The sequence below is a fragment of the Pseudophryne corroboree genome, chromosome 4 (assembly GCF_028390025.1).
Source record: "Pseudophryne corroboree isolate aPseCor3 chromosome 4, aPseCor3.hap2, whole genome shotgun sequence".
Lineage (NCBI taxonomy): Eukaryota > Metazoa > Chordata > Amphibia > Anura > Myobatrachidae > Pseudophryne > Pseudophryne corroboree.
The window spans coordinates 551942156-551958433 of NC_086447.1; positions in this window are offsets into that span (position 1 = coordinate 551942156).

Below are 16278 nucleotides of genomic sequence, written 5' to 3' on the forward strand. Positions count from 1 at the left end.
ACACACATAGTCGATAGGGAATACAGGCACAGATATCAGCAACCACATACCTCCCCCATTCATGTATCATCAACTAAAATGTGCATCCCCATTTTGTTACAACCACAGCCGAAATGAGCTCGGTAGAGTTTGACAGCCCATCCACAGACCCTTAGTACGGGATAAGAAGGAATTCAAATGTATACTTCGCAATACCTCGAAGCTTGATTTACCACACGTACGGCACGATGATACAGGACCCTCCAAACATGGACTCATACACACATGCTTCTGCTTTCTCACTAGGTCATACCCTCTTCACACCTACTCCACTCTTCTTCCTTACCCCACCATGGAAATCAATTAACCCCTGACTTATATTTTTCTCCTTTTGAAATGTTTTGAAGGTGGCAGTTATTATTGACTGCCAAAGGGTGGACTGTCAAAGTCAGAAAAATATCCCCATACACACTGCCATATTTGCACCGCACACTGGTCCGCGCTGCGCATGCGTACGCTCTCCCGTGAAGGCGCATACCCGCAATAGTGTGCACCCGCGGGCGCACGGTATGCGTATTTACGGTAGAGTTTATGTAGTCGTAGCGTGCGACTCATTCGTTACATATTTTCACAATTAATGTAGTTTGTAGATCATGGTCCCTTTGATAGATTCTGAAAGTTTGGTTAATATAGAATGTCCCTGAGCTGAGGAATCCCTCTTTGTATCGTAGGAAGGGTCTAACAGGAGTCATGCAGTAGTGTTTGGTACCCATCGGAAGAGTATTTAAATAGCAATATTCCGGTGTTGGTTTGGAGCGTATTAATCGCTCGTGCGAATAGTTATGGACATAAGAAGTTTATGTCCATTTCTACTATTTACTCATACTCAGGTATGCGGCGGTAAACCTAGTTCCCCACCCACCTGAGCTGTTTGAAATCGTCACAGCCCACCTGTATGAATCAACCTATGACCTTTTGTTATGATGCAGGGCCGAATTCCGACGTCCAATGGACAATGGGATTGTAGGGACTGTAGGATTGCATTGTGTGTGGGGCATAAATAGGCAGGCCGACCACATCCAGCTCTCACTCTTCAACGGTTCTCATTGCTGAAAATCGGGTGCTGGATGTCCAGGCGCATGCGATCGTTTACCCTTGTGCGTAAGTTTCTCTCCGTAATCATATTGTCTTACTGTGAGCCAATCTTTCTCTCTCTCTCCGTCTCTCTCCCTTCTCTTTCTCTCGTATCTCCCATTGACTAGTATTGTATTGTATTAGATCAGCATAGTATTGTATTGTATTTCTTGTATAGTTATTTGGTTAGGAAGTCTCTGTTATATTGTAGTGTATCATTTGTACTGTGATTCTTTTTGCAAGTATAATAGTTATAATACAGATAATAGGCTTTGGACCCTAAACAGGTATCTGTGTATTTTCTCATAGTGTTGTGTTCACTTGAGCGTCGGTGACGCTCAAGCAGCTTTGTAGTTAGTCAGGTTACACAAGGTTGCACTTACACCCTGTATTCACATTAAGGTATTCTGTGTATTTCATTGATAAAAGGTTTAGACATAAAGGTATAGCGTTGTGAGCGTCTGCGCCGCTGGTGATCTCCTCGTGGTCTCGAGCGTCCGCTACGCCGTAGCGAATCATTACTCTAGTCATAGCCAATAACGTGCTGTCCTGTGATCTCTGGGCCGTGAGCGAACGTGACGCTTGAGCGTCTCGCCTACGGCTGAGCGATCGTTACGCAACTAGCGTACCCTTACGGTACTTCTTAAGTAAACAGCGTACTGTGTTCTTAGACTTCATTAAGGGTTGTTTATACGACAAAGGAATTTAGCATTATCAAGAACATATTTGAAGTATTAAAAGAACTGTACATCTAGATTCCACCTACAGCCAACCTAGGTCTTATAGAATATTATATTAATTTCTCTGTGCCCGTTTGCATGTACAGTGGCCAAAATCTACTTCACATATTCCTTTTAATATTGTATCCACTCCTGTTTTTTTGTTAGATATTTTCAGATTTTGTTATTTGTAATTTAATAAAGCACAGTGTGATATACTTTAGTAATGTAATGTTTTATGAAATTACATGCACAACATCAATGTTATCCACAGTTTTGGTTGACGTCACATCTTATTACAAATCTATATAATCTAATTAATTTCTGTCTGAACCATGTCACCTGCCTTGCAAATCTAACCTGTGCTTGCGCTGGGTTACCTGACTCTATGCCAACTTCTGCCAGCTCCCTTGACTACACTTGCACTAATGTTCTCAGAAAAGAATCCATTCAGGGCAGACACTGCTTATTATCTTCAAGCCTCTAATCTCATGTCACCAAACTAGTCTAATCCAGACACAACTGGAAGAGATGCACCAGTCTTCCTCCTATGTTGGATATCTTGCTGATTAATATAAATAGCTTTCAAATGTTAAACTAAAATCAGAAAGTATTTAGTTAGCACTTGTATTCAGACTCTCCCTATATCATATTGGCCCTCATTCCGAGTTGTTCGCTCGCTAGCTGCTTTTAGCAGCTTTGCACACGCTAAGCCGCCGCCTACTGGGAGTGAATCTTAGCTTTGCAGAATTGCGAACGAAAGATTCGCATAATTGCGAATAGAAATTTCTTTGCAGTTTCTGAGTAGCTCGGGACTTACTCTGCCACTGCGATCAGTTCAGTCAGTTTCGTTCCTGGTTTGACGTCACAAACACACCCAGCGTTCGCTCAGACACTCCCCCGTTTCTCCAGCCACTCCCAAGTTTTTCCCATAAACGGCAGCGTTTTTCCGCACACACCCATAAAACGGCCAGTTTCCGCCCAGAAACACCCACTTCCTGTCAATCACACTCCGATCACCAGAACGATGAAAAATCCTCGTTATGCTGTGAGTAAAATACCTAACTTTTTAGCAAATTTACTTGGCGCAGACGCACTGCGAACATTGCGCATGCGCAGTTAGCGACTAATCGCAATATAGCGAAACTCGGCAACGAGCGAACAACTCGGAATGAGGGCCATTATTTGTAATTTAATACTATTGTGGTAGTATGACAAATCCAACAATGGCATTAATTAAATTATTTGTTATGTTCTATGTTAATAACTACTATCACATTTAAACTACCAGCATATTATTTAATGTACAAACGACCAAACATTAATTCTCACAAATTCATACCTTTTTTTTTAGATAGCATGCAAGAAAATAAAAAATCTTCTTTCAACAGGCAGGGGCGGATTTAGGGATCAGGCACACTATTGGCTGCCCCCTTCCCCGCCCATCACGTCACTGCCACCACCAGTCCAGATGCCTCTAGGCCAACAAAGCAGCTCCACCCTCACCCCACTACCACCCACCAGGTGACAATTTGCTGCTCATTGTCCCACTTCCGTCAGTTGTGAATTAAAACAGAAACATAAAATCTTAATAATGAAACAAGGGAATCACCTTACTCATCAGCCTGGTGTGCTTTCCCCTAACAAGTGCCATCCCTAGGCATGTGCCTTACTTGCCTAGTGGGAAATCCACCAATGCCAATATGACTTTTATGGGTTATTTATCAAGGAATCATAACAACATAAAAAGTGGTTATCACCACTTCAGGCCACTGTATTTGTCAAGAGGGTTACAGCAGATAAAACACTGATTCCTCCTATGGTTCCTTTATCATTTCAGGACTGTCCTCATCCCATCCTGCTATGGAAACTCTAAGGTGCTTGTGCATATACATTAAACTTTAGAGATAGGGGGTTGCTGTATCAAACAGTGAAAAGAGTGGAGAAGTAGGCCAGTGGAGATGTTGCCCATCAGCTGCTATCTATTGATTTACAGAGTGGATTTGATAAGTGCTATGTCAAATATGATTGGTTGCTACGGGCAACTACTTCACTGGCCCCCTTCTCCACTTATCCCGGATTGATACATCAGCTATCCCGAACCTGGATTTTGCCTCCAGTATTACTCTGACTGCCGCAAGTAAAACTGTTATCATAGGAAAAATTATTTCACTAACACCTCTCCCATAACAATGCAACATTCTGTAGAGCAGCATTAAGCACCTCAGTGATCACAGTCTGGGCAGTATCCAATCAGCCGCAGTAATTTACCACAGCTAATGGAATAGCGGCTATCCCATTAGCCCCGATGCTAGCACTTATCAGGGATTTGGCTTTGCCTGCCCCAGGCAAAACCAAATTCCCAATAAGTACCCACTTTTTCACAGTAGCTGCTGTGAAAACACATAGGTCTGCGGCTTTTTGAGGACCCTAAGTGTTTTTGGACGATTAGGGCAATTGTTTTTCGCACGGAAAGAATGGGCTATAGGACCCTATTCAGTGAGGATTGCAAATTCAGTTTTTAAGCAGAATTTAAAATCCTCTGTCTTGCATGCTGGGGTCAACCCATCATAGGGCAAGGCCGCCCAGAATGCTAATCGATCCCCCCCCCCCACCCCACCCCCCGTGACCACACACTAATTGTGATCGCACCGCAATTAGTGTGTGGTCGTAGAAAGAAGGGAAGCCTCCTGCCAGCGCAGCTTGGCTGCGACGGCAGGAAGGCAGCCAACATCTTTTTGATCGGAGTGGTTGTGTGTGATGTCACGCAGCCACTCCGATCACGCTACACCCCCTGTTGGGAAGCCAACTCCCCCGTTCCCCTGCTGCTGCCCCCACAACGCTCCGTCTCTGCCTTGGAAATGGAGCGTTGCCGCACCCCTCCCGCCTTGCAATTGAAAGGCAGAGGCGTTCGCAATTACTGCAGGTCACCCGCAGTAAATGCAGGTGCATGCACAGGATGGGTCCTGAGCATGCATCCGCAAAAATGACAGATGGATCGCGATTTGCGATCCAACCTGAATTATTTATGCCCATAATTGGATAGCTCCAAAATGACCATCGCGCAAATATCTTGTTAAATGCTCATATTTTCTGTGCGAAAAGTTAGCACAGCCAATAGGATTCCCCCCAGAGCGCTAAATAAATTCCTTTATGAAGGATAGTGAGAGCACTAGAAAAAATTGGGGCAGTTGTTTTGTCTTCTAAAAATCTGCTGATTATATGTTGTAATGAATTCCATGCACTACAAATTCTACAATAACAAATACAAAATATTAAAAATGTGTGCACATAGGTTTTGTGTCTTTTCCAAGAGCAATATACTGCTAGCATTCCATATTTATGTACATATGCAGAGCACTTGATTCCAGAATGTGATATATTATTTTCCTAAATTGCATTCTTTAATAAAACTGTAGAATCTTAAATACAAAAAGCATATCTTGTTATTTATGATTTATATTTTTTATATAGTGCTAACAGATTACATAATACTGTACAGAGAATATAAACTGGTGAAGTCGGTGAATAAACTGTAATTTCAGGCAGGCAGTGGGAGATTTGAAAATAGCTTATGCAATAATAACATTACAGAGCCACTTAGATTTCCACTGCATAACACATTAGTTTTAATAAGCAGTTGTATGAAACAGGTGAATTGTGTGTCTGTAAAAGCTGTAGAAAGCAGGTAGTAAAATACAGATGTTACACTCTAATATGATCAGGCAAACCTGAAAGTCTTTCATCATTATACAGGTTGAGTATCCCATATCCAAATATTCCGAAATACGGAATATTCCGAAATACGGTATTTTTTGAGTGAGAGTGAAATAGTGAAACCTTTGTTTTCTGTAGCTCAATGTACACAAACTTTGTTTAGTACACAAAAGAATTAAAAATATTGTATTAAATGACCTTCATGCTGTGTGTATAAGGTGTATATGAAACATAAATGAATTGTGTGAATGTACACACACTTTGCTTAATGCACAAAGTTATTAAAAATATTGGCTAAAATGACCTTCAGGCTGTGTGTATAAGGTGTACATGTAACATAAATGCATTCTGTGGTTAGATTTAGGTCCCATCGCCATAATATCTCATTATGGTATGCAATTATTCCAAAATACGCAAAAATCCGATATCCAAAATACCCCTGGTCCCAAGCATTTTGGATAAGGGATACTCAACCTGTAGTAGTAATAATAATAATAATAATAATAATAATAATAATAATTTTATTTATATAGCGCTCTTTCTCCAATGGGACTCAAGGCGCTTAACAGATACATAGCATAATATAGTACAGAAAATAATGTAAGTACATTTTCATAAAATACAGAAGCATGAAGATACTAATAGGGACATCATTAGGCTTTGTTCACACAGTAGCATTGGTGAGGTAATGCTGTGGCACCTGTAGAATTAACAAGGGCCCTGGAAATTCAATTTAAAGGTCACATCAGATTTGTATGGGTTGGGTATGGGATACTGGTAGTGAGAATGCCGGCGGTCAGAATACAGACGCAGGCATCTCAACAGCCTTAAATCCTGATGGGGTGCTGAAGCAAAGTAGCCATAATCCTAACCCTCACCCTAGCCCTCCCCCTCCCCCCCGTAGCCTAACCCTAACTCTCCTTCCCTGCACCCTAACCTTAACCCATCCTTCCTGCAGACTAATGCTGATCTTGCAGCCTAACCCTAGCATAGTTACATTCGGGATTCCGGCAGTTGGGATTCCGGTGTCGGCATTCTGACAGGTGTCAAGATTCTGGTGCCGGTATTTTGACTGTCAGGATGTCAACTACATCCCATTTGTATATCATACCAGCCAAAGTAAAGTATCTATAGAGTGAGAGGTTTGTGGAGGCCAGAAGGATTGGCTAAGAAATCCTGAAAGTCCGGATCCCAACAGTCAAAAGACCGTCAATGTGATCCCGACTGCCAGAATCCCGAAACATTCTGGTAAGCATTTTCACCATACCCCTAACCCTAACCCACCCATCCTACAGCCTAACCCTAACCTCCTCCTCCTGCAGCCTAAACCTAGCCTCTACCCCATCAGTCTAATCCCACTGTCCTCCCCCTGCAGCCTAACCCTAACCTCCCCCACCCCCGCAGCCTAACCCTACCCCTAGTGCCTAACCCTAGCCCCAACCTAAGTACTTAGCTACGGGATGTCGGGATTCTGGCCGTCGGGTTCCCACTGTCAGTCTTTTTTTTACTGCATCAGGCCAAACTGTTACTGATTAAAAAGGTTACTTTTCCAGAACAGTGAAATCCAAATAACCAGAAATAGAAGTCAGTCTATAGTACGATTCTAATTAAGAAATATTATCCAATTATCCAAATTAAATTATCTGATAAGGATATTTAATTCTCTCCATACTGTTATCTATACAGTATGTATTTTATTTTAGACATGTATTACAAAAGTTATTTAATTACATAACTATATAATAATATTATTATTATTATTATTATTATTACTACCATATTATGTCCTATGGTGAAGTGAGCGACCCGCCAGATTGAGCCTGCATGCAGGCTCAATCTAGCACCGGCGATAGCGACGCGCGGGGCCGCGCATCGCTATCGTTGGGGGGCATACACACGGCAGATCAGTGTTTAAAATCTAAGCAATCTAGTCAGATTACTTAGATTTTAAACACGTTTCTCTCCGTGTGTAGACCCCTTTAGATTTGGGTGGGGTGTGTTCAAACTGAGATCTAAACTGCAGTGTAAAAATAAAGCTGTCCAATATTCTTGGGTGCATGTGAAAGCAGCCAGTATTTACCCTGCACAGAAAAAATATAACCCACCCAAATCTAAATCTCTCTGCACATGTAATTTCAGTCCCACCTGCAGTGCAACATGATTTTGCCCAGTTGTGTGCTTTTAGTCTTTGCTTGCAACTCTGAATCAGGCCCTTAGTCATTTTTCCCATGAATCCTCTTCCCGAGTCATAATTATATGCTGAATATAACTACTTCCCTAATACACTTTGTCTGACATACTTATCTACATTCTTACAGTGTTTCTGAACTGCATTTGCATTTATTTACTTATTTGGAGGTGATTAGTAATAATTAAACCTATTAATTATTTTTACTATTTCACGAGGCAGAAAATGCACCGAATTGAATGGATAGTATATATGCAGTGCTATGTTAATAAATGAGCCTTCAGATATGTCATTGCAAATGTCAGACTATAAGTACAAATTAGTGCAAGGCACGCTTCTGTACTGTACACTGTACAAGCCATCTCAAACTTCAGTGTACTACAAATCATTCTGGTAACTTATTAGTAGCTTGTCTAGGCCCTGATCCTCAGTGTATCTGGAAGAATGGGCATCTGTATAAGTCAAGTGAGTTCATTGCGATATTTCAATGCAGCAAATGTGAATAAAGGTTATTAGGCAGTCAGAGGCGTCACCAATGCCTTGTACACCCGGTGCGGAGCCGCCATTAAAAGGGGTGTGGCTTCACGGAGGGGGTGTGGCTTCACAGAAGGGGACGGGGCTTTGATTCCCGACCCCCGTTTTTCGTCACTTGGGGGGTTCGGGAGGTACGTGCTGCCTCTCGTGGAGTGCTTTATGTGCAGTGTCGGCTCCTGCTCAGTGACAGGAGCCGAGTGCTGCACATAATGCAACAGTGCAGCACTTGGCTCCTGTCACTGAGAAGGCATTGTAGTGTCACCCCTCGGCGGGTGACACCCGGGAGCGGGCCGCACCCCCCACCCCCCCTTGTGACGCCACTGTAGGCAGTACATATGTAGAGACTTTCAAATTTGTGCTATCACAGATGTTTATTAGTGAAGACCATCACTAACACAACTAACACAGGTGATAGAAACAAAGTTTTTAAATTATATTTATGCTCAAAAAGAAGTTAACACTATCACAAGAAAAAATAGATGTACTACTACTGTATATACAGATGTAGCCATGTGTAACACCACGGGGTTGAGAGGTATGTCTAAGTGGTTGAGAGCAGTGACGTGCAGTGAGGTCTGTGGCTGGGGAGGCACTGGATGATTCACCAGCGCCCTCCCCCCCCCCCCCCCCCGTTTAAAAAAAGAAAATTGTGGTTCCCCATATTCAACAAAAACCAGCACCAGGCTGAACCAGCCAGGAGGGATAAAGCCATAGCAGGGGAGACACTCGGTATGGGGTCCCCCTGCCATCACATTAAACTCCCCCCAAACTAGTCAGCCCAGGGCTGGTATTCCTCGGAAAATGGGGACCCCAGAAAAATTGAATGGGTCAGCCCCTCCCGAGCAACAACCAGCACTGGGCTGAAAGTGCTATACCCCGCACCCCTGGTGGCGGTGGTTGCGGGATTCATGCCATGCTAATATTGTTCTTTACAAGCGGCCTACAGGTCCCAGCAAGCCTGCCCCAGCATGCCGGCACTTGGAGAACCACAAGTGCCAGCATGCCTGGACATAAAGTGCCCGCTGGCACCTGTAGTCCTCCTGTAAAGAAAATATTAAAATAAATACACCAACACATTTTTTTTTAAATAAGTTTATTGCACAAGGTCTTCACCTGGGGGGGCGGCTGCCTTTGGCCAGCTCTTTTGCATGGCTGACACCTCCCCAGGACTTCCGAAGTCTTCTGTCTTCACCTGGGGGGTCATCGCCTCCCCAGGGCTTCCCAGCGTCTTCTGTCTTCACCTGGGTGGGCGTCGGCCTTTGGGCAGCTCTTTTGCATGGCCGCCACCTCCCCACGGCTTCCAGGCGTCTTCACCTAGTGTGCGGCAGCTGTTAAGCTCTTTTGCATGGCCACCGCCCATCCAGGACTTCCACGACGTCTCCTGGCTTCAGGAGCTCTTCTGTGCTCTTCCTCCGGCGTCGGACTGACAGCCGCTCCCTCGCGCTGTGAAATTGGCACCATTGCCAAACTCACAATTGTGAATTGCAGGCAGGGACTGGATCCTAACGCCCGCACCTCCACCGCCATAAACGCCCGCACCGCTGCTATGACCACACCACTGCTATGCCCGCACCACCACTATGCCTGCACTGCCGCCACCATCGCCAACGTCTGCACTGCTCCCGCCGCCGCATATGCCCGCACCCACCCAGTGATGATTTACAGCGGATCCAGTGACGGATCCGCTGGCCAATCACATCCCTCCTCACTGACAGGGGCGTGCTTTCATGGGTGAAAGCACGTCCCTATGTGACAGCGGCACTTTAATAGGTGCCGCTTCTTCATTTATTTCCAACGGGCTTTTATAGTCCGCAGTATGGCCCCGCCCCCCGCTTTGTCCCCTGTCCCATTGACTACGGAAGGCACCACGATCGGTGCCTCCCAAAGTCAATTTAAAAGTCAAAATGCTGAAAATAATATGAAGCAGATACTTATGACACAGAATGTGTCATAAGTATCTTCTTTGTATTATTTTAATCATTAATGGCAGGGGAGGCACTGCCTCCCTTGACTGCAAGTCCCTGGTTGAGAGAGGTATCACAGGTGTTGGGTGCCTATGGAACAGATCTTTCCCCTTGAAATGTTCTTCCCATACCTTGTTTTGTAGTTCATTGCCCAGAGAGGTAGGATAGATTGATACGAAACAGGAGTGAGTCAGCAATTTCAACAGGATGTCTTTTTATTGAGCCGCAATGAACTCTGGATTGAGGATAATGATTGGTTAATTGGTAAAAATATTAGATATTCACAAGAAGAATCGGGCATATTGCATCATTTGATGCCAGACTGCAACGATTTACTGCCAATCACTTCATTAGGATCTGTACCTCTTGCTCCAGTTAAGTACTATTTTTATGAATATGAAATTAGAGGTTGATTTATTACTGGAGACTTGTATTTTATGTTTGTTATTTAAAAGTATCAACATATTTAAAATAGCCGTTTATTACTTTTCATGCATGATAAAGATTAATAATTAATTGTATTATTACTTGTGCCATTATAATTGCCTTTCTATTATCTGTATCTTAGCGAATATACTTAACCTACCTTTTGTCTTCTTCTTTTGATCCAACTTACACGTAGCAAAAAAAGAATACAATACAGGTTGAGTATCCCATATCCAAATATTCCGAAATACGGAATATTCCGAAATACAGACTTTTTTGAGTGAGAGTGAGATAGTGAAACCTTTGTTTTCTGATGGCTCAATGTACACAAAGTTTGTTTAATACACAAAGTTATTAAAAATATCGTATTAAATGACCTTCAGGCTGTGTGTATAAGGTGTATATGAAACATAAATGAATTGTGTGAATGTATACTCACTTTGTTTAATGCACAAAGTTATAAAAAATATTGGCTAAAATTACCTTCAGGCTGTGTGTATAAGGTGTATATATGTAACATAAATGTATTCTGTGCTTATATTTAGGTCCCATCACCATGATATCTCATTATGTTATGCAATTATTCCAAAATACGGAAAAATCCGATATCCAAAATATGTCTGGTCCCAGGCATTTTGGATAAGGGAGACTCAACCTGTAATAGTGAATAGGCCTGTCCGATATGAGCTCCCCGACACAAATGAGTAAACCTTCACCGTGTCTGACTACTTTATAGATTGACGACCAATTAAGAGTGGACTTTCATTATCCACAACTTAACTGTATATTATTTAATATATATAGGTGTTTGTATTTTATTTATTTATTTATTCATTCATTCATTCAGAAAAAAAGAAACATAGGGATTTGTAGCATGTCAGGTTCGAAAGTAGCATTTTGCTGCAATTTTCCAGAACCCTTGTCTTGAAAGAATACCGTTGTATGTAACTCCTCCAGAATCGCAGGGGGGAAAAAACAATTTGCCACTTGGAAATGTCTTCCTAGGATTTTGAGTAAACAGACAAAAATAAGGAATGTTTGAGAGCGACCATTCTTAATGAAGAAAACAGAGGACATAAACCATACACTTTATCTGACTCTGGCAGCTTACTGTCTGACACTGGCAGTTCCCCCTGTGTTTTACTCTCTCTAATATACTGACTGTTCTTCCTGTTAGCTTGGCAGCTCTGTCTATAATATTAGTGGCTTTCTGTGTTAGACAGGCAGCACTTTCCAGGGGAATGTTACGGTAGTCCTTCTAAATACATAAAGCATCTATCATAATGGCATTGCCCATCTGGTTATGCCTGTCTTTGCATCTTCAACTTAAATTTGACTGACTAGCCCAGTAGTTTTGTACAAACTTGCAGGCTTACTGTGGGCCTAAGTTAGATCTAAATTGCAGTGTAAAAATAAAGCAGCCAGTATTTACCGACCACAGAAACAAAAGAACCCACCCAAATCTAACTCTCTCTGCACATGTTATATCTGCCTCCCCCGCACTGCACCTGGTTTTGCCCAGGTCCGGTGCTAGGGTGTTCGACGCCCCCCTACAAACTATAAATTTGCGCCCTCCCATACTTTACAGAGGGATGGCACACAAAGAAGAAGGGTGTGTGTTCTCCCATGGATGCGGCGTGGCCACACAATAGTATCCCCATTTCAAATTATTCCACACAGTAGCATAATCTTATTCACATTACACCACATGCAGTAGTGACGCTTATACGCATAGTTCTCATAGGCGTGCGCAGAGACTGACTGGCGGGTGCCGCTCCGGACTTCCCCCCCTCCATGGCATTATAGTGTTCTCTCACCTCCCCAGTCCTGGATATAGACTGCTCACCTGGGCGGCCCATAGACTGCTCACCTGGGTGGCCCAGGTAAGCAGTCTATATCCAGGACAGGGGAGGTGAGAGAACACTATAATGCCGTGGAGGGGGGGAAGTCCGGAGCGGCTTCCGCCAGTCAGTCTATGCGCACGCCTATGATAGTGCCCCCAGTAGTAGCGCAACTGACACGCATAGTGCCCCCAGTAATAGCGCAGATAACACGCATAGTGCACCGAGGAGTAGCACTGCTTATATGCATAGTGCCCCAGTAGGAGTGCCACTGACACGCATAGTGCCCCCAGTAGTAACGCTGCTTATGCACAGTGCCCCCAGTAGTTGTGCTGCTTATAAACAGTGCCCCCAGTAGTTGTGCTGCTTATACACAGTGCCCCCAGTAGTTGTGCCAGTGGGGGAACTAGCGAGAGGTGGGCCCAGGTGCATCAAAATGCTTTGAGCCCCCCTCATCCCGTCCAAGTCCACCCCCTCAACCCTGGAGAGGATCTGATGAGGGAGACCTGCTCAGGACCAGGGAAATGGATACTTAGCAACAGTGCCGTAACTAGACATCTTAGCGCTGTGTGCAAGAAGTGGCATCAGAGCCCCCCCCCCCTCTATATAAAACAGGCAGCGCAAAAAATATAGGGTCATGGTTTCATGGGGAAGGGGTGTGGCCACAAAATAATACCAATTCATATAACGGTGCACAGTAGTCTCCATTATTCAAATTACGCCGCACAGTAGCGCCACTACACCAGGTAGAGCCCCTTTTACACCTTACGGTGGACAGATTCCCCTTTTTACACATTACGGCAGACAGAGTCCACCTTTAACACATTACGGCAGACAGCGTCCCCTTTTTATACATTACGGCAGACAGCGTCCCCTTTTTATACATTACGGCAAACAGCGTCCCGTTTTTACACATAACGGCAGACAGCGTCCGGTTTTTACACATTACGGCAGACAGTCCCCATTTTTACACATAACGGCAGACAGCATCCCCCTTTTTACACATTACGACAGACAGCGTCCCCCTTTTTACACATTACGGCAGACAGCATCCCCTTTTTACACATTACGGCAGAGTCCCCTTTTTTACACATTACGGCAGACAGTCCCTCTTTTTATGGCAGACATCGTCCCCTTTTTTACACATTACGGCAGACAGTGTCCCCTTTTTTACACATTACAGCAGCCAGTCCCCCTTTTTACACATTACGGCAGACAGCGTCCCCTTTTTTACACATAACGGCAGACAGCGTCCCCTTTTTTACACATTATGACAGACAGCGTCCCCTTTTTACACATTACCGCAGACAGCGCCCCCCTTTTTACACATAACGGCAGACAGCGCCCCCCATTTTAAACATTATGGCAGACAGCGTCCCATTTTTTACACATTACGGCAGACAGCGTCCCCTTTTTACACATTACGGCAGACAGCGTAGTGAGCCCAACAGTTGTGCTGCTGCCCCTAGTAATACTTGTACATAATCCCCACAATAGTAGTGCCACCTATACACATAATCCACCCACAAACACACACACACACACACACACACACACACACACACACACACATACACACACACTTTCTCTCACTCACTCTCACTTTTCCTCCACTTACTTAAATCTGGCTGGCTGGATCAGGAGCAGCATACTCTCCCTCTTCAACACAGCAGCCTGGTCCATCTAGCTCCGCCCCTCAAACCCGTGTAACTCCACCCCTCCATCCGTATTAGCCCCGCTCCTTTTGTCATCCACAAAAAAACACTGTGACTGCTCTGCTACTTGTACTTTGACAGGGAGAGGGGGGACAGACTCTTTAGGCTGCCAGTGCCGCTGCCTGTATCTGTAGTAGGGTGGCAAGAGCAGCGGCAGCCAGCAGCAGCAGCAGGGGAACTCAGCACAGGGATGCAGAGCAGGGAGAGTGCCTCTACACCCTGGCGTCTACCTGCACTGCATCCCTTTGCTGAGCGGGCAGCGCCGGGCCTGGTTTTGCCCATTAGCTAACAAATGTGCTGCTGCGATCAGATCTGAATTAGGCCCTGTATTCAGTTGTGGTGTTTCTCCTTCCCCATCAACTCCTCTCAGTGAGGTGGCAGACACGGGAATGACCGTACCATCTTCCTCTCTGGCTGCACCCACATGCTTCTCTCTCTCTGGGGCTAATTTCCTCTGACATCACTTCCTGTCTCTCTACTCCTTGGACATAATAGGATGTGCAGATTTTAGTGTCCGAGGAAGCATTGGATAGTACCCAGCCAACTTTACCTACTTTCCTGTTTCTACACTACTGGGATCTAACCTTCCTAAACAGGTCAGCACTGGGTCTAGGGGTCACACTTGGCCAGTGTTTCCCAACCTTGGTCCTCAAGGCACACTAACAGCCCACATTTTAGTGGTATCCATGCTTAAGCACAGGTGGTTAAATCAAAATAACAGAGGTACTAACTGTGAAGGGTGCAAGTTATTTTTGCAACTCCTATGGAGCTGCAACTTAAATCTACATGTACAGAAATACTGTACTTTCTTGCAACACGACTGATCTTGCGGATAATTGGATTGAGCCTTGGTGTACCTTGAGGACCATGACTGGGAATCCTTGACTTAGCCATACGATGCTGAGCACAGTATTCTATAGTCTACTATTCCTTTAGCCCCTACTCCTATCAATTAAACTTTTGGAGTTTGTAAATTAATGCCATTCCCTTCAGTTGCGTGATCTGGAAATCTTAGTGGGATATTTATCAAAGCGTATCTATCTTGATAGTGGTTCTGGCTGTCATTGTCTGTGCTTGTTGAGAGTCAGCATTTCCCTGAGTTGGCACCCCTCAGCTTTGTGCCCTGGGCAGAGCCACCGGCTGTACTTCACTCATTACTGCCAGATTAAAATTAACACTGTAGCAAAGCGAATACATTAAATTCTTAGAAACAAGAAAAAAAATAGCAATATGAGCCAAGCTTCAAATGTAAGTTTAGTATACAATTCATATATAATAAAGGGTTCATTGACAACTACCTGCTTTTTGGGTATTTCACATATTAAACATTTTATAAAAATGTCACAAAAAATAGGACAAATAGGTGTAAACAATGCCATGTACTACAAGCAAACACAGTGTACTAAATAGTTTTTTCAGGCATTGATCTGTACTAGCATTGTGATAGATAGTCCTGACTTGCAATGATCTGAACTGCCTCCTTCTTCTTATGTAACTCTGCAACACAGAATAGTAACAGGTTACTGGCAAATGTATTATTTTGCTTAGATAAGTAGATGGAAAACTTTGACAGCAACTTTACTGCTCTCTTTCTGCATCTTCAGCCAAATGCACCAATGAGTCACCAGGAATCAGTACACTGAGATCCCAAATACACTGGTTGCTTATGCAAATGCTAATTCCATTCCCCACACTTGTTTACAGTTGTCTTTGTGTCATGATCATTGTGTCACGGTTACATATGTGACTTATTAACTGTAAATAGGGCAAGAATGCAAGAATACACTTTTGGAATTTCTGCCAATATAGATTTATGTCATTTTTCTGTAAAAAGTAAAAGCACTGTAATTTTCCACTTTATGCATTATTTTCACCACAGCAATGGGAATTACTAACACACACATTACATAAAAAGGAATATTCTGTTCTTCATATAAAAGATCTCAGAACTTTCCATGGTAAAACAGTATATGTAAGATTAGTACACAGAAAAATAATGGACAGAGGGCCTAATTCAGACCTGATCACAGCAGCAACATTTTCCTCTAATGGGCAAAACCA